Below are 19,911 nucleotides of genomic sequence, written 5' to 3'. Positions count from 1 at the left end.
TTGAAAAGGGTAATTTGACTACCGGAATAGATTATTTTCATTAATAACAAAAGTACCATTAGCACTGAGGTTTGTCCTTGTCATCAGTGACATTTTCATAGCAGAAAAACAGAAAAGCATCCATGTACTGTTTTGTTTGTAACTGTGCCGAGCTTCATTAATATTATCAATGAAGTAATCATACCTTAATACTCTATAGAAATGGATATTTTAAGAGCTTCAGAGTATTGTAGTCAGGTGTGGATTGGGGAAAAAAACATTTCCTTCACCCTTTGTGTAGCTATTTCTTTGACAAAAACAAGTTTCCTCTTTGAAAATTCATGAACGTTAAAAAAATAATGAAAGTAATGATTTTATTTTGAATGTACAAAAACACCAAATTTTTATGTATTTTAACAGTTAGTTTTCATATATCTGTTTTGTATTATTGATCCAAAATAATATTACTTGTAATATTTAGTCTGTATTTTAATAGACTGTAAAAAAAATTCTAGAAGTTATTTGATTTAAAATGGAAATTCCAGCAAGAAGTTTATACTGTCATACTTTCTGGGAGGGAAAATGCATACAGAAATCAAGGAAAGTTGCATTTTAAAACACAGGATACACTGAACTCCTCTTTACATTTTAGCATATACGTTACAATAGACCCTTCACATCTTAGGTTACTGTTTTTGTACAGATAGGCTTTTAGAGACCATTAGATATCACTAGTTTGCGTATTGAAAGTGGCAAAATTCCAAAAGCTGGATCCTACTAAAGTAATTGAATAATCTAGTTCAAGTCAGAACAGCGTGGGGGTGGGAGGTGGCAGGGGGGGGCGGTGGGGCGGTGGGGCGGTGGGGGGGGAAACCAAATCTTAGATAATTCATAATTGCTGTTCTGATGAAACATCAGTGACCTGAAATGTTAACTCTGTTTCCCTCTCCACAGATGCTGCCTAATCTGCTGAGTATTTCCAGCATTTTCTGTTTTTATTTCAGATTTCCAGCAGCACAATATTTTTCTTTGGTTTTAGATAATTCAAGTATGCCCATTACAGCCCTAAACTGCCCCATTTTTTAATGTAACTCTTCAAATGCCTCTCTTTCATTTAGCAATTTTGATTTATACCCAGAGTGTGACGCATCCTGTTCCATTCGCAAGCTATCATTTTTTTTAAATCAGTGGAAGTTGTATATATCCTTCACTTTTCAATTATACTGTATGGCTTGATGATTGAATTACACCACTACCTTGCTTCTGTTCACTAGCACTCATATGGATGATCGCAGAATTGATAATAGTACTCTGATTGGATTTTGACTAAATAAATTCAGATTTACTCCCAAAATCCATGGGCTGGATTTTTGGCTTGTTGCCGTATCTGTTTTCAGGCTGGAGGGGCAGCAATGGCAGCGGTAAACTCTTCCGGGCAAGCTGCTAGCCTCCAGCGCCCTGCCAGGATTTTCAGGGCTGGTTTTGGCGGGGCATGGAGCATTACCACCCTGGTGAGGTGAGCTCGACTTTTGGCTGCCGCCCGATCCATAGCACTGCGTAGAGCGACGTGCTGGGACTGCCTGCGGCTGGCTGCAGTGAGGTAAGTAATGTTGACCTCAGGTAAGTGTGATTGTTTTTTTTTGCGATTTATGTTGTGGTGGCGTAAGTTATTTATTGGGAATGTTTTGGGTGTTTTTTCAGGGATTTTTTTCTCCCCAGGCCTCTCTTAGAGCACTCCGAGGCCGGCTGTTTAGCTCAGGATTTTCACTTGCTCAGCTGGCCTAGCATCCTAAGAGAGGTGTGTAATGCCTCCCTTTGCACTCTGCCCCACACTCAGGGCCCAGCTGCTGAATTTTGCTTACTGAGGCGCAAACTGCTCCTGGACGCAAACTTTACCGCCCTGAAATGAACAGAATTGAAAATCCAGCCTATATATGTTGCCAGTTTGTATCATTTGAATTAAGATTTGTCTACCATTTATTTGGGTTCTCCTAATGGTTATGAGTGTATCTATTGAGTAGCTGAAGTATATAGTCCAGAAAGCCCTACATTTTCAATTCCAGTTTATGCTGACGTAGTTGATCTCAGCCAGGCAGTGGTAGGAATGTTACAATTTACTGCACAAATCCTGAGTTAGGGAGAGTAAGATTAAACAGGGATATGATCGGTATCCAGTAACCCCTGCTGCAATTGTATTATAAGCGAGAACAGGAATAAAGTTGACTGTGATGGCTCCACAGTTGGATAGTCTATGGTGAAGGCTCACACATGAATGTTTCTCACTGGAGCATGGTACCAGCGGCTGCCTTGTACCTGGGAAACCATAATCTAGTGAGGAATCAATGTCTTCAGGAAAAGAATAATAAGAAAACTTGGCAAGAAAAAAATACTGGCTCGAATATTGAACTAGCAAGAAACAAAATACCCCTTGTATTTTCAGTCATGTTTTTTATTACCAAATATTTATCTTGAATGCTAGTGGTTGATAGTACTTAAACATTTTGGAACTCTACTGACTAGTACATCAGTATTCCTAATGGCCTATGGAGAGTTCAATTCTCTATTATCCAGTGTGTGCCAGAGCCTCACATAACTTTGGAAAGGAGGCCTCCTTCCTGCTGGACTGGACAGCAGTGAAAAATTAAACAAAATCCTGTTGGTATGGCCTACTGCCCAACTACAGCTCCTGACATAGCCGTTGATCCTGCTCTGCCCCTGCCCCTCCCGCTGCCCCAACCCTATCCCTGCTCCTGCCTCAACCCTGTCCCTGTCCCTGCCCCTACAGCGACCCTGCCCCGACCCTGCTCCGACCCTGTCCCTGCCCCGACCCTGCCTCTACACCGACCTTGCCCTGACCCTGCCCCGACCCTGCCCCGGCCCTGACCCTGTTCCTGTCCTGACCCTGCCCCAAACCTGTCCCTGCCCCGACCCTGACCATGTCCCTGTCCGTGTCCTGACCCTGCCCCGACCCTGTCCCTGCCCTGACCCTGCCCCGACCCTGCCCCGACCCTGTTCCTGCCCCGACCTTGCCCCTGCCCCGACCCTGTTCCTGCCCTGACCCTGTCCCGACCCCGACCCTGCCCTGACCCTGTCCCTACCCCAACCCTGTCCCGGCCCTGTCCCAACCCCGACCCTGCACCTGCCCCGACCCTGTCTCTACCCCAACCCTGCCCCTGCCCTGACCCTGCCCCTGTCCCGACCCTGTCCCTGCCCGACTCTGTCCCTACCCCGACCTTGCCCCTGCCCTGACCCTGCCCCTGCCCCGACCCTGTCCCTACCCCGACCCTGTCCCGACCCTGTCCCTACCCAGACCCTGCCCCTGCCCTGACCCTGCCCCTGTCCCGACCCTGCCCGACCCTGTCCCTACCGCGACCTTGCCCCTGTCTTGCCCCTGTCCCGACCCTGCCCCGACCCTGCCTCGACCCTGTCCCTACCCCGACCCTGTCCCGACCCTGTCCCTACCCCAACCCTGCCCCTGCCCGACCCTGTCCCTACCCCGACCCTATCCCTGTCCCTGCCCTGACCCTGTCCCTGACCCTGTCCCTGCCCTGACCCTGACTCTGCTCTGACCCTGCCCTGACCCTGTCCCTACCCCGACCCTATCCCTGTCCCTGCCCTGACCCTGTCCCTGACCCTGACCCTGTCCCTGTCCTGACCCTGACCCTGTCCCTGACCCTGACCCTGACTCTGCCCTGATCCTGCCCTGACCCTGTCCCTACCCTGGCCCTATTCCTGTCCCTGCCCTGACCCTGTCCCTGTCCCTGTCCCTGCCCCTGCCCTTACCCTGCCTTGACCCTGTCCCTGCCACGACCCTGTCCCTGCCCTGCCCCTGATGCTGCCCCTGCCCCTGCCTCTGCCCCGACCCTGTCCCTCCCCCGACCCTGCCCCTGATGCTGACCCTGACCCTGCCCTGACCCTGCCCTTGCCCCTGATGCTGACTCTGACCCTCCCCTGCCTCTGCCCTGACCCTGTCCCTACCCCTGACCCTGCCCCTACCCTGCCCCTGCCCCAATTCTGTCCCTACCCCTGCCCCATTCCTGTCCCTAACCCTGTCCCTGACCTTGTTCCTGCCTCAATCACCATTTGTCACTCCTTTTCCACAGTGGGTGGGGCCAGATTTTTTGTAAGCAATGAACAGTTATTCTCTCTAGCTTTCGAACACTGAGACCAAATCTAGTGATCGATTGCTGCCCAGGCTAAGGTCAGCTAAGTCCTGCAGACTGGGAATGCAAATTTGCTTGGAATGTGTTAAAAACTGAAATTATACAAGTTAATCAGACTTTTTTCATAGATATTTTAAACATCCTTCGGCCCTGCAATTTTATAAAGTACAGTTAATTAGAGACAAAAGTGGTCTGATGAAGGTTTATATCTAAATTATAACTTGTCTATTCTCTCCACAGATGCTGTTTGACCTGCTGATTTTGTCTGATAACACTCCTGTGAAGCACCATGGGATGTTTTTATGTTGAAGGCACTATATAATTGCAAGTTGCTGAGAGTTTCTGGCATTTTCTGTTTTTATTTCAGATTGTCAGCATCCACGGTTCTTTTGCTTTTTAATAGATACAGTCAGAACATGTGGAAACACTTATATGGCAAGTTTGTGAGTGTTGAGTTTTGCCGACATGTACCTTTGGACAGTACAGACAGGAAAGAGCTGCTGATTACCACTTTTTTGGTGGTTTTGAATGTCTCATCAATAAAACCAAAACTGGCACTGCACCTAAATAACTCGATATACAGTATCTGATGCTAGAGCTAGACAAGCCTTTTGGCACTAAATAAATAGAAAGCAGTCCAATGCAAGGAGCTTAGTGCTGAAAGCAGCTTTAACAAATAATTACGTGTCTCTTTGGAACAGTGATAGAATGCACCAGTTTCTCTTAGGGTGATAGAACCTTCTTATTCAGTCTGAAAGTGCCTATCCATTTAAGAGGTACACAATGACTGTGTGTGTGTGTGGAAAGTCCTTCCTTCCGTGAAGGTTTGGGTAAATGATACAGCAGCTATTAATGATGTACACTCAACTTTGCTAAAGCCCCTAGAGTCCAGATCATATTGGCTGGGAAATCCTTAAAAAACATTACTGAGTTTGCAGATAAATGGCTAGGAGTATTTAATCATTTCAACCATTAATGCAAACACCGTATGAATGTATTGACTAGAGGGAAATTATTTTTTGCCAAGTGCTCTTTAAATTACCTGCAATTCTAAATACATTATTCTAGTGCGGGTTAATATTTCAGACTATTTTGTATGACAGGACTCAAAACATTTTAATAGAAATTATTATTCGGCACAGAATGGTGTACATTTTGAACATATCTGATGAAAGGTCATCGACCTGAAATGTTAACTTTGTTTCTCTCTCCACAGATGCTGCCTAACCTGCTGAGTATTTCCAGCATTTTCTGTTTTTATTTCAGATTTCTAGCATCCGCAGTATTTTGCTTTTGAACATAGCGATCCTTGGAGTATCCAGAATGCACACATACTGAACAACGTTTAACAATTTATGATATTCAGATCTTCTTTGAGTGCTGGTTTTCAAATTATAGCATTGAGGGAGAGAAATTGGACACAACTGTGCCCATTTTTGGGGCACAAAACGGGGGCAAATGACACCAATTTCCTGGTGCAGTCTCCCACATCAGTAGGGCGCTTGAAATACATTTGACACCATATTGGGTCGGGCGATATGCCCTCAGCATTTCAGAGCCTCTCCTGGAAATTCATTGGTGCATGCGCCACTTAGGTCTTTGGATTCTTCAGCGGTCTAAACAGTGGTCCTTAATGTGACTCATGTGGAGCCGGGAAGAACAGGAGATACTGAACCAAGAGAATCTTTAGAACATACCAGAAATTTGTCACAGCACGGTTAGCATGCTTAAAAACATTTTGAGTGCTGGGAGCACGCAAGGATCAGGGAGTGAATTATCGAATGCCAACAGCTCTTAAAGGAGAACTAGTTTGAATATATAAATATAGCAGCAGCAGATCAGCACCATTCCAAGGTACTGCTTTCTAGGTGCTGCCATAGGAGGTATGCAGAGAAAGATAGATCTTTTTAGGAGTGCAGAGCCATGCTCCAGTCAAGAGTACTAGCAGAGCAGTCTAGTTGGAGGTGACATCGAGAGCTAAGGTTGTCTTACCTGTGACCTAAATCTGGGAGCAGGTGAGGAAGAGGTGTACTGGGATATATAAGTTTAGGTCATCCAGCAGGTAAATGGCACCATTGGGTAATCTTATCATTCCACTTTCTTTATAGCTTGCTGTCTTCGCCTATATCTGTTCCCAAGCCTTTTGGGATGTTACACAGCATTGATCATGAATGCCATCCCTTTTTAGGGGTGCTGCACTGCTTTCCTCATGGGAGAGTGCCTTGAAATATCAATCAGGGCAGTCCTCCTTGCACCCACTCATACAGAATCTCCTTCACTTCACCGGCCATCAAAAGGGCATTCACAGTTTGCACTGCATCATCATGTGACTGTAAACCTGGAAGCTCAGCATGAACAATTAATCTTCCAATAATTTAGGGGATTTCCCGAGGTCAGACGAGCCTGATATCATATCACCATTGTTATATATGTGGACTTGTATGTACAGCCATCAGAGGGCTCATCCCCTGGAGTCCCAAGGTACCCCATAATCCCTTGGGAGCACAGGTATTTAAGGAGGCTTCACAGGTTGGAGGGGCACTCTGGAGAACTGCAATAAAAGACTGTCACATTTCACTTTGAGCTCACAGTGTTCAGTCTGACTCTTTCTCCATACACAACAACCATAGTTTTGCTGCTTTAGCACCCATATTGGACACTTCATCTGTACTATAAAATTACTTTGTCACTGAACATTGCTGCTACTGCAATGTCATTGCTATAAAGTAGAGGTATAATTATTTATTCATCATTAAATCTACATAAGAACATAAATCAGTTGAGTTCGAATCCCCAGTAGATATCCTGATTACACACAGGGCTCTGGTCAAGCGACACTTAGAGTATTGCATACAGTTTTGATTAACATGATATAAGCAGGTCATTCAGGCAGTGCAGTGGAGAGCTCTATGGTGTTAAATTCGATAGCCCTTGAAAACGGGTGCAGGTATCGCGATTAGCCCGCGCCCATTGAGTCCGATGCAGGCAGCTCGCGGCCCAACGCTAAACGCACAGTTGAGTGGCTGCACGCCTGAGCAGGGGACCAATTTTGTGAAAGACTAGTACCAGTTAAAGCTAGTCTGCAGTAATTAAAGCCAGTCTGCACCTCTTAAAGGGGAGGTGCATTCTGGCTAGAGTAGGTGCTGGAAGTTGCTGAGGAAGAGAGTCTAATCTGCAAGAACACTGACTAATGGTGCAACAGGGTAGAGAGCATGCTCCAATATTCTCAGACACTGCACTGGAGCTCTTGGTGGAGGAAGTGAACAGGAGGAGAGAGGTCTTCTATTCACAAGGGGCCAGGAGGCAGTGGGAGCAACTAACCCTGACAGTCAATGCCAGAAGTCAAGCTCCGAGGACCTGGATGCAGTACCGCAAAAAGTTCAATGACCTCATATGAGTGGTCAAGGTCAGTGAATTCATCTTCAAATGCCATATCCCACCAGCTGCACAACTAATCTCACATACTGCTCAATGCACCACAACCCCCCCCTCACTCACCTACCAACTATCTCTATCAAACAGGACTCAATACCTCACATTCATAGCTTTACCTCACCCTCACACATTTTGCACTGCTGCAAGTCTCACACCCACATCTCACAGCTTGCAGACACTGCAAGCTATTCAACCATGGCAGGTGCATCACCCAAACACATTGCACCACACTCACTGACAAACTTCCCTCTCTCTTGCAGAACAAGTTGGCGCATAACTGACGGCAACAGGAGCTAACCAGTGGGGGCAGTGTTTGCCATCATTGGAGCAGCCATCGCTAAGTCCGTGACCAAGGGCGATAGCTGAAACAATCAATGATAATGGTACCTCATCCCTAATCCTCCTTTTCAGATCCCACTTTCCCCTCATCCCACAATTGTGTCCGATTTGCAAGCTGTAGATGGTATAAACATGCACCTCTTGCTTTCCCCCTCCCATCCCCTCATCACAACCCTACCTTTGTGCCTTTCTGCTGTCAGATACCCAAGAACTACAACCTGGCCAGGCAGTTGCAGAGAAGCAAGAATTGGAAGAGGCAGAAGGAAGTGATACTGAAGACACAGCAGTTTCACTCAATTTTACACTCACAGCCACAAACTCAAACATTGATACTCTGCGAACTTTAGAGGACAGCATATACACGTTACCAGCACGCGGTGAGGTTCCGGGCACGAGTTGTTAATTGTATTTAATTGGATGTTAATTGTATTCAGGTAATGGGTATTCCCTCCGATGCTTATATATAGGGGAGTAGGCTGGGGAAGGGTTGCAAGCTTATCTTGGGAGTGCATATTTGTACTATGTGTCTCTGTGAATAAAGGCTTCTGAAGACCAGGGGGATGAAATTGCCTTCCACCCGAAACGAGGCACACCTACCGCTTTTTGGCATGCATTACCACCCGAATGGATGGGGCAGACATTAGAGCAAAATTCAGTACTTTGGGGCAAAAAAAGGAGCGGTGCGGTGTTGGTGGTGACAATGGGCTCTTTGCAGCGGTGTGGGGGTGGACTGACTGATTAGGCCGAGAAATTCAGCTGATTCCCATTGACTGATGACGAGGTAATTGCTCCCTGGCCTTCTTCAAGGGCAGGTTTTGCAACTAGGCCCTGAGCATTGTATTTGTCTCTGCAGCTTCTGAAGGAATGGCTAATGCAAGAGCTTTAAGAAGGGCCAGCTGCTTCTCCGATGTTGAAATTGTAATGAATGTAATCACTCAAAAGACTTGTTATTGTAAACTGCTTCAGGTGTAAACCTGATCCTTTATTCGTGCCCAAAGTAACCCTCGTGACATGGTACCCACACTTATATACCTGTGACTGCGCATGCCCGATGACCTCCGACAGTGGCTCCCCTTGGTGTCTGGTGACCCCAAGATAACCTCTGACAGTGGCGCCCCCTGGTGTCTGGTGATCCCAAGCATAAATACATAACAACATCCCCTTTCAAGATCTTAATATCAGTCTTTTTACAAATTAAGACGGTCAGGGACTTTCATCTCTCGAGTTGATCGTCTCAGTTCAACTTCAGTTCTGGGCGAGCGTTCTGATTCAGTTGTGACTGAAGGCTGAGTAACCGATCTGATGGGAGTGGTAATGACCACATCAGGGACTGGAGGTCCAGTTTCAATAATGACAGCAAAGTCCTCTGATGAATGACCATTGGTTGGTTGGTCACTGACTGCATCTTCCTCATGCGGTTCAAGTTCATCCGTGTGTCGCAGTTTTATCTGATCAACATGTTTCCTGCATGTTTGCCCATTTTTGAGCATGACAATAAACACTCTGTTACGCTTCTTGGTTGTAACAGTACCGGCGATCCACTTTGGACCTTGACCATAGCTCAGTACATAAACTGGATCATTGACAGAGAAGTCACGTGACACAGCAGCAAAATCATGACACCCTTGCTGACTATGATGTCTGTTTTCAACATGATCATTCAAATCGGGATGAACAAGAGAGAGCTTGGTCTTGAGATTTCTCTTCATTAGTAGTTCAGCAGGGGAGACCCCAGTAAGGGTATGAGGTCTGGTCCTGTAACTGAGCAATATACAGGACAAGCGAATCTGCAGTGAACCCTGAGTTACACGTTTCATGCTTTGCTTGATCGTTTGAACAGCACGCCCTGCTTGACCATTAGAAGCAGGTTTGAATGGGGATACCCTCACATGTTTAATACCATTGAGTTTCATGAACTCTTGAAACTCCAGACCTGTGAAGCAAGATCCATTGTCGCTCACAACAATGTCTGGCAAACTATGAGTAGCAAACATGACATGAAGGCTCTCAATAGTAGCTGTAGTCGTACTGGATGACACAATAATACACTCTATCCACTTTGAATATGCATCCACCACAACAAAAAACATCTTTCCCAGGAAAGGGCCCGCAAAATCGATGTGGATCGTCGACCATGGTTTAGATGGCCACAACCAAAGACTCAGCGGAGATTCCGCTGGTACTTTACTTAGCTGCATGCAAGTATTGCACTGATGCACACATGGTTCCAGATCAGAGTCAATTCTAGGCCACCATACATGAGCCCTAGCAATGGCTTTCATCATGACAATACCAGGATACAAATACACATACAAATTTTTCTCTACCTTTCTTAGGCTTAACAACACGATTACCCCACAGTAAACAATCTGACTGAACAGACAGTTCATCTTTGCGACGGTTGTAAGGTTTGGTCTCATCACACATTTCCATAGGTATTGCAGACCAATCACCACTGAGGACACAACGTTTCATAGCCAATAAAATAGGGTCATGGCTGATCCAGATCCTAACTTGTTGAGCAGTGACAGGGGTTCCTTCACTCTCAAAAGCATCCATTACTAACAGTCGATCTGCAGGTTGAGGCATCTCCACCTCAGGTGTGGGCAACAGCAGATGACTCAGTGCATCAGCACAATTCTCGGTGCCAGGTCTATGATGAATAACATAATCATAGGCAGACAATGTCAGCGCCCAACTCTGGATATGGGACGATGCATTGGTATTAATACCTTTGTTTTCCGAAAACAATGAAATGAGTGGCTTGTGATCCATTTCGAGTTCAAAACAAAGACCAAACAGGTATTGATGCATCTTTTTGACCCCATACACATAGGCCAAAGCTTCTTTTTCTACCATGCTGTAACTCTTTCCGCCTTTGACAAACTTCTCGAAGCATACGCAACAGGTTGTAGCTTACCCGACTCATTTGCTTGTTGAAGTACACAGCCAACCCCATATGATGAAGCATTACAGGCCAATACAAGATGCTTACATGGATCATAATGAACAAGAACTTGTTTTAACAGAGCAAATTCTTAGCTTTCTCAAAAGCTCTATCTTGAGGCACACCCCAGACCCAGTTGTCACCTTTTCTGAGTAGCACGTGCAGTAGCTCTAACAAAGTGCTCAATCTGGGTAAGAAATTGCCAAAGTAGCCCAAGGAATGAATGTAGCTCTGTCACATTCTGAGGCCTAGATGTATTTTTGATGGCTTTGGTTTTCAAATCAGTAGACCTGATGCCATCAGCAGCAATTTTCCTCCCCAGGAATTCAACTTCAGGTGCCATGAAGATATACTTCGAACTTTTCAGCCTGAGTCCCATTTTGTACAGACGATGTAGGACTTCAAGATTGTTCAGATGTTCAGTAGTGTCGCAACCTGTGACTAGAATCTCATCTTGAAACATGACAGTTCTAGAAACGGACTTCAGTAGACTTTCCATATTCCTCTGAAATATGGCTGCAGCTGAGCGAATTTCAAAAGGACGCCTGTTGTAGAAAAACAGTCCTTTATGGGTGTTCATGCAGGTAAGTTTCTTCGAAGTGTCGACAAGCTCCTGTGTCATATAGGCCGACATCAGATCCAGTTTAGTGAATGATTTTCCACCAGCTAGCATGGTGAACAGGTCATCAGCCTTCGGTAATGGGTATTGATCCTGTTTTGAAAATCGGTTAATCGTAACCTTGTAGTCTCCACAAATCCTGACAGTGCCATCACTCTTCAACACAGGAACAATAGGACTGGCCCACTCATTAAACTCGACCGGTGATATGACCCATTCACGTTGGAGTCTGTCAAGCTCAATTTCAACCTTCTCCCTCATTCATGTAAGGAACAAACCGATGATAGACAGGACTTGTATAATAATCCAGGTGAATCTGCACCTTGGCTCCAGTAAAATTGCCAATGCCCGGTTCAAACAAAGAAGGAAACTTCTTCAACACTTGAGCACACGAAGTGTCTGCCACCGATGACAACACTTTGGTATCATTCGAATTCCACTTGATTTTCTCGAGTCAATTCCTGCTGAACAGCGTTGGACCATTACCTGGGACAATCCATAATGGTAGATCATGAACCACACCATCATATGACACCTTGACTACTGCACTGCCAATCACCGGTATGAGCTCCTTAGTGTAACTAAGCAACTTCACAGCCTCAGTGACCCACAGCTTGTCAAATGTCCTTTGGCTCATTATCGACTGACTCACACTCGTGTCCAGCTCCATTGATACAGGCACGCCATTCAGCTTCACATTAACAATTATCGGCTAGCTCCTTCCCAAGAATAAATATAGACCATACACTTCTTCCTCGGGTTGTGTATCCGGGCCAGCACTGGACTGGTCATCATCAGCAATGTGATGAGTGGCAGCACGCTTGCTCAGTTGTGGGCACATTCTCTGAAGATGCCCCACTTTCGAACAGCCATTACAGGAGTACTATTTGAACTGACACTGATGAGGTCGATGATTTCCCCCACAACGCCAACAGGGTGAAATTGGATTCGTACCAGTTGGCGGACTATGAGCAGCTACAGGTTTCACGTAAGCAGTCGAGTAGGCCCTGCCATAAGCAGCTAGGCCAAACGACGGCACAATCTTCTTTACAGTACTTGCCGTGGAACTCCGACTCTTCGATAATATCTACCTCAAATTATCATCAGTCGTCATGCATGCCTGGGCAGTCGCGATGGCCTTGCTCAAATCCAGCTTCTCTTCGGCCAATAACTTCCGAGAATCACATCATGGTTGATGTCTATCACGAAGAAATCTCGCAGCATGTCTTCCAACATGTTCCTGAACTTACACGGCTCAGCAAGACGTTGCAGGTCGGCGACGAATCCCGACACATCCTGGCCCTCAGCAGGAACATGTGTGTAGAAGCGATAATGTGAGATGATGATCCCCTCTTTTGGTTTAAGATGGTCACGCACCAAAGCACACAAATCCCTATATTCTTTGTCCGTTGGACATAAAGGCGAGACAAGATTCTTCATGAGGCCATAAATTTTTGGACCACAAACGATGAGGAAAACCGCCCTGCGCCGAACTGCATCAGCCTCTCCCTCCATTATGTTGGCCACAAAATACTGATCCAGGCGGTCGATAAAATTCGCCCAATCCTTGCCATCTGCGAATCTCTCTAGAATTCCAATAGTGCCCATTGTACATGCGAAAGTTCTTAAGTTACCTCGTCGCCAAATGTAATTAATGTAATGACTCAAAAGACTTGTTACTCTAAACTGCCTCAGGTGTAAACCTGATCCAACTTTATTCGCGCCCAAAGTAACTCGTGTGACAAGGTATCCACACTTTCTACCAGTGACCGCGTACATGTGCGTACAGCCCAATGACCTCTGACAGTGGCGCCCACTGGTGACTGGTGACCCCAAGCATAAATACATGAGAAATTGAGACCCTGTGGAGGGAAGGAGGTGCGTACTGTATCCGGACACAGGAAGACCCAGTCATGCCATCTTTGTGAATGCCTGGAGAGAGATCACTGTGGAGGTGTCGAGGACCTCTATTCATGACCGCACCGCCACCAAATGCCGCAAAAGGCTGAGCAAATAATCCGACTGATGAAAGTGAGTACATTTTCCCTCAACCCCTGACCTTCCATCTCTGAGCGTCTCCTTCACCTACTCTTATTTCCCACCTTCACTATATAGTCACTGAAGCACCATTTGAGCACCATACTCACAATAGAGGGTCCCTTTCATGTGAGAGTTACACCTGCATTTAATGGACCCACACTTGGACTAATTGCCTGTAATGTCAAGCTCCCCCTAGTGGACTAATGCTCCACCTAGTGGACGACTGTGGTAATGCAGCCGCAGATGTAAATACAATAAAGGCTCATGGTCACATGACAAGTTCCTGTAGAACCATCTTGTCTAATGTGTGTGTTAGTGATGTTGTAAAGAAGATATCACATTTGGTGAAAGAGAATAGGATAATCGGTTTTGCTAGCTGGAACTTTTGTTGTTGGATGATTCCAGCCAAACAACAGAGGGACTTTGGGAGGTTCTTTGTTTTGCAGCACAGCTAAAAATCCAAGGTAAATTTCAAGCACACTTGGATGAACTGCAGAGTACAGATGGCCACAGCTATGGGAAGAATAGGATGCTTGGGTGAGTTCCATCGCAACCGAGAAACATTCGGAGCATATGTGGAGTGGCTGGAAAAGTTTTTCACTGCGAATAGTATCGTTGAAATCCCCGATGTTGAAAAACATTACCGACTGGTGTTAGAAAGAAAACAGGCTATTTTCTTGACTGAGGTGTATGAAACCCTGAAAAATGTGCTTGCTCTCGTCAAGCCAAAGGACATGCCACTGATGGAGATTCTAACCAATTTAGAACAGCACTACAGTCCTGAGCTCCGAGAAATTGTTGAAAGTTATCACTTTGGAATAAGAAACCAATCAATTGATGAGAGTATCAGTGAGTACATTGGCTACCCATTCACTTTAATTTCAGAAACATTCAGGACCGAACATTGCATGACCGTTTTGTTTGAGGGATGAAAAATGAAGCAATCAGAAGAAAGTTGTTGCCAACCTCTAACTTGATTTTGATTTAGCTTGTCGGCCAGCTATGTGGATGAACATGGCGGACCAATACTCCTGAGATTTTCGTGCCATTTCCAGTTATCAGCCAATCGAGGTGAATCGCCTGCAGGTTAAAAGTAAAAGGCAGTTGGTCCCTAAGGCCTCAGCAACTGGCCAAGGTAACAGTACATTGAAGTTGTGCTATCAGTGCCTGGGACAACATATAGCACAAAGCTGTCCATATGTGGAGGCAGAGTATTGTTCTGCAAGAAAACAGACCCACTACTCCTCAAATCCGGTGTCAAGAACGCAACTCTCAATGGTCTAAACCGTCCAAAATAATCTGGCCGACAAGCATAGTGGGAGACGCACCATGTCTTTAAATGTCGCTGGCGGTCTTCAGCACACAGTGTCTTCTGCCCCAAAAATCTGTCATTGGCACCGACAAGCAGCCAGATGATGATTTAAGAGCAATGTAATTTCTGGGGCGGGTTCGAGGCAGTGCGCACTCTGATGACGTTATTAACAACGCATACGCAGGAGCGGGGCGGAAGTGGAAGTGGAAATATCCATCAGGCAGCTACGACCCTTATAGAAAGAGGCAATTTTGGCCCCAAGGCTTTAGTATTCCTCCCAGCTCGACTGGATAGTAGGGAGAACGGAAACAATTTGCTTACTTGCTTGCTTTTGGGCTCTCCTTACTAAGAACATAAGAAATAGGAGCAGGAGTAGGCCATTTGGCCCCTCAAACCTGCTCCACCATTTAATAAGATCATGGCTGATCTGATCATGGACTCAGCTCCACTTCCCTGCCCGCCCCCCATAACCCTTTATTCCCTTATTGCTCAAAAATCTGTCTATCTCTGCCTTAAATATATTCAATGACCCAGCCTCCGCAGCTCTCTGGGGCAGAGAATTCCACAGATTTACAACTCTCTAAGAGAAGAAATCCCTCCTCATCTCAGTTTTAAATGGGCAGCCCCTTATTCTGAGACTATGTCATCTAGTATTAGTTTCCCCTATGAGTGGAAATATCCTCTCTGCATCCTTGTCGAGCCCCCTCATTATCTTATATGTTTTGAAAAGAACACCTCTCATTCTTCTGAACTCCAATGTGTATCGGCCCCACCTACTCAACTGATCTTCATAAGTCAACCCTCTCATCTCTGGAATCAACCTAGTGAACCTTCTCTGAACAGCCTCCAATGCAAGTATATCCTTCCTTAAATACAGAAACCAAAACTATACGCAGTACACTCGGTTGGCCTCACCAATACCCTGTACAGTTGTAGCAGGACTTCTCTGCATTTATACTCTATCCCCCTTGCAATAAAGACCAACATTCCATTTGCCTTCCTGATTACTTGCTGTACCTGCATACTAACTTTGTGTTTTATGCACAAGGACCCCCAGATCCCTATGTCCTGCAGCACTTTGCAATTTTTCTCCATTTAAATTATAATTTGCTTTTCTATTTTTCTGCCGAAGTGGATAACCTCACATTTTCACACATTATACTCCATCTGCCAAATTTTTGTCCACTCACTTAGCTTGTCTATATCCCTTTGCAGATTTGTTGTGTCCTCCTCACAATTTGCTTTTCCACCCATCTTTGTATCATCAGCAAACTTGGCTACATTACACTTGGGGTCCCTTCATCCAAGTCATTTATATAGATTGTAAAGAGTTGAGGACCCAGCACCCCACTAGTTACTGTTTGCCAACCGGAAAATGACCCATTTATCCTGACTCTCTGTTTTATGTTAGTTAACCAATCCTTTATCCATGCTAATAATATATTACCCCCAATGCCGTCAACTTTTATCTTGTGCAGTAACTTTTTATGTGGCACCTTATCGAATGCCTTCTGGAAATCCAAATACACCACATCCACTGGTTCCCCCTTATCCACCCTGCTCGTTACATCCTCAAAGAACTCCAGCAAATTTGTCAAACATGATTTCCCTTTCATAAAACCATGCTGACTCTGCTTGATTGAAATATGATTTTCCAAATGTCCTGCTACTGCTTCCTTAATAATGGACTCCAGCATTTTCCCAATGATAGATGTTAGATTAACTGATCTATAGTTTCCTTCTTTTTGTCTGCCTCCTTTTTTAAATAGGTGCATTACATTTACGGTTTTCCAATTCGCTGGGACCGCCCCAGAATTCAGGGAATTTTGGTAGATTACAACCAATAAATCCACTATCTCTACAGCTACTTCTTTTAAGTCCCTAGGATGTAAGCCATCAGGTCCAGGGGACTTGTCCGCCTTTAGTCCCATTATTTTACCGAGTACGACCTCATTAGTAATAGTGATTATATTAAGTTCCTCCCTCCCTATATCACCTTGATTTTCCACTATGTTTTTAGTGTCTTCTACCATGAAGACAGATACAAAATATTTGTTCAATGTCTCTGCCATTATTAATTCCCCAGTCTCATCCTCTAGGGGACCAACATTTACTTTCGCCACTCTTTTTCTTTTTATGTACCTGCAGAAACTCTTACTATCTGCTTTCATATTTCGTGCTAGCTTACTTTCATAATCTATTTTCCTTCTCTTTATCATTTTTTTAGTTCTTTGCTGGTTTTTAAAAGTTTCCCAATCCTCTGGCCTCCCACTAGTCTTGGCCACATTTTATGCCCTTATTTTCAATTTTAGACCATCCCTTATTTCCTTGGTTAGCCACGGATGGTTATCCCTTCTCCTACATTCTTTCCTACTCATTGGGATATATTTTTGTTGTGAGTTATGAAATACCTCCTTAAATATCTGCCACTGCTCATCAACCGTCCCACACTTTAATCTGTTTTCCCAGTCCACTTTAGCCAACTCTGCCCACATACCTTTGTAGTCTCCTTTATTTAAACTGAATAGAGAAGGAACCACAATGACAACTTCTACAACAACTGGAAGAAAATAACATCTACTTGGAGGGAGGGAGCAGACTACCAACCAAAGATAATATAAGGTGGGTGATGGTGCACTTTCTCTTCAAGACTATTGGCTGTAAGTGGGAGAGAAAAGAAGATAAAGGCTGAAAAATCGTGAAAGGAATGTAATGTGTGTGCTCTTTCAAAATCAACTAGGTCACAGACATTTAAAAACACCGCCCGCCCCACCCCCCACACCCTGCATTGCCTGGTCTGGGACAGCTCGAGCTGCCTGGGTGACATTGTGATGGAAGACTTTGCCTGGGCAGTTCCAGCTGTCCCCTACCAGGAAGATGCTAGAGACTTGTATTTAACAACTAGAAAGTGCACCCCTGTAACAAGCCCACCCATCAAGCCCCTTTTGAGTGGTGAACCCCACCTCTGCAGCCACCCTCCTTCCTTCCTTCCCTCTCTCTCCCTCTCTTGCTCTTGAAAGGCAATTCCTCCCTTTATTATTATTATTGTTTCTTTTATCTTTTTTGAGCAGAGAGGAGAAGGCATCTCTCCCATCCTGACATCACAGGGGGAGATGTTATTTGTTTCCTTTTTTTCTAAAATCCCTCTGTTTAAAAGCAAAGCCACTTGAGGTGAGTGTTGCCTTTAATTAACAACAATATCAACTCCATTTTCACTGGCTGCAGGTTTTATGGCGATCTACCCCGATCCACACACTTGTGTCAAAGTCGCCATCATCATCTTTCTGCACCGCTACCGACTCTCCTTCCTGCAGCACATCTTCAATCTCTCCACATTTCAAATAGCTTTTGGACTTCGTTCACCTGCTTCGGACAACGGTTCCTCGATGCTCCGTGCTGGCCCATCCTGTTCATGTCGACTTTGTCCTTCCATGGGACCTCTGACTTTGACCCTGGTCTCCTGACTATTGCGTCCCATTAATACTACATTTAAACAGGCCTATGTAACCTGAGCTTTTGCCCTGTCCATTTGCATGCACTCCAGACCTGAGCCACTCAATACTTTTTCCACTTTCCCCCCTCTTTCCTTTTTCTCTTTATCCCTCCCTGACCGTTCTCTCCTGTCATCATGCCTTCTTTCACCTCTCCTCTCTCGGACACTCTGCCCTCCCAAATCCCTACCCCAGTCCTTCATTACTCTTCAACCTTCCTATTCTCCTGCCGCCGTCCCAGGTTTGACTTTCTCCTAGGTCAGCCTACAGCTTCCATCTGTGTCTCTCTTGTCATCCTACGAAGGACCCATCGAGGCACTCGTTGCTGCCTCCTTACGAGCAGCAACCCTAACTGTCCAATCCTACTCTCTCGCTGAACTTCCTGCTTAGCACGGCCACTGGGGGCTAATCTTGCCAATTGCCTCCCCGTCCAACTCACCCCCCCCCAGCGCTGAACCTGTGGATGCAGGCAGTGGGGCTGCCATTACTGACCATCTTGTAAGCATTGACTCCCCAAGGATTGTTGGGCATTACCTGGACATTGCGTTTTAATATTTCTCACTGCAGATAGAGCTGGCAGCCTGTTGTAGGAGGGGCCCAGGTATTTTTCCATGTTGTATACGAAATCCACATCTGCTGGGCGGGGGTGGTCTGGGACAAGACCAGGGGAAGGCAACTCATCACAGGTAATGGGCAAAGATGAAGGGTTCATTGTTAAGCAATGTGAACTCGTCAGAGATAGATCAGATGTAAACTGGTCAGTGATCAAGCCATTACCTGGATGAGATAACCCCGAGAGGCAGGAAAACAGAACAAAAGAAAACCATTAAGACCCAGACCAGTTGGAAGCAAAAAGCCATCACCAGCCATCACTGGAATACACGTGGGCCATTCAGACAGATGAAACAAGAAAAAACTTTATTTGGCCAGAAGAAGCAAACAAACTTTGGATATAAAAGGTGACCGCGTGGCCATCGCTCTCTATCTTTTGCTCTCGCTTGTTTCATCTCTACAAGGACCGAGCACTCCGTCTGCGATGGAGAGGAGAAACCACCAATGAGCAACTAGAGCCTCGCTACTCAATCTTGAGACTGGGACTTGGATACTATAGACAGTACGGAACCAGAAGAGACACGTTTTCACCAGGAGAAGCCGCGAGTAAGCCAACGAATCGGTGAGCATCATCCCTGCCCACGCATCTTTAAGATCACAGCCACTGACTGAAGAGGTGTTGTGTGTTCTCCCAACCAAGGCTTAGAAGGGTTTTAGTGGGGATGTGTTGCTATGAGGACCATACGGGTATGCCCAGCCAGTTGGTACAGATTTGGTGGTACACTGTGGATCTAAGCGAGAATTTAAACGTTGGGTACTTCACGATAGGGGTGGTTTAGACATGCCAGGGTATTGGACTGTACTGCATCGTCACTGTATTTACTGGTAGTTTTGCTGTGTTGAGGTAACTTTAATAAAGCATTGATGGTTGAGACTGCTATTTGTCCGTGACTCATTCATCTGTTCAGTACAGTAATCATTCCTGTTCTGGAACTAGTGTAATGTCGGGGTGCGTCGAAGACAAAACCACTTAG

The sequence above is a fragment of the Pristiophorus japonicus genome, chromosome 1 (genome assembly GCF_044704955.1).
Source record: "Pristiophorus japonicus isolate sPriJap1 chromosome 1, sPriJap1.hap1, whole genome shotgun sequence".
Lineage (NCBI taxonomy): Eukaryota > Metazoa > Chordata > Chondrichthyes > Pristiophoridae > Pristiophorus > Pristiophorus japonicus.
Note: the sequence above shows the minus strand (reverse complement) of the source record.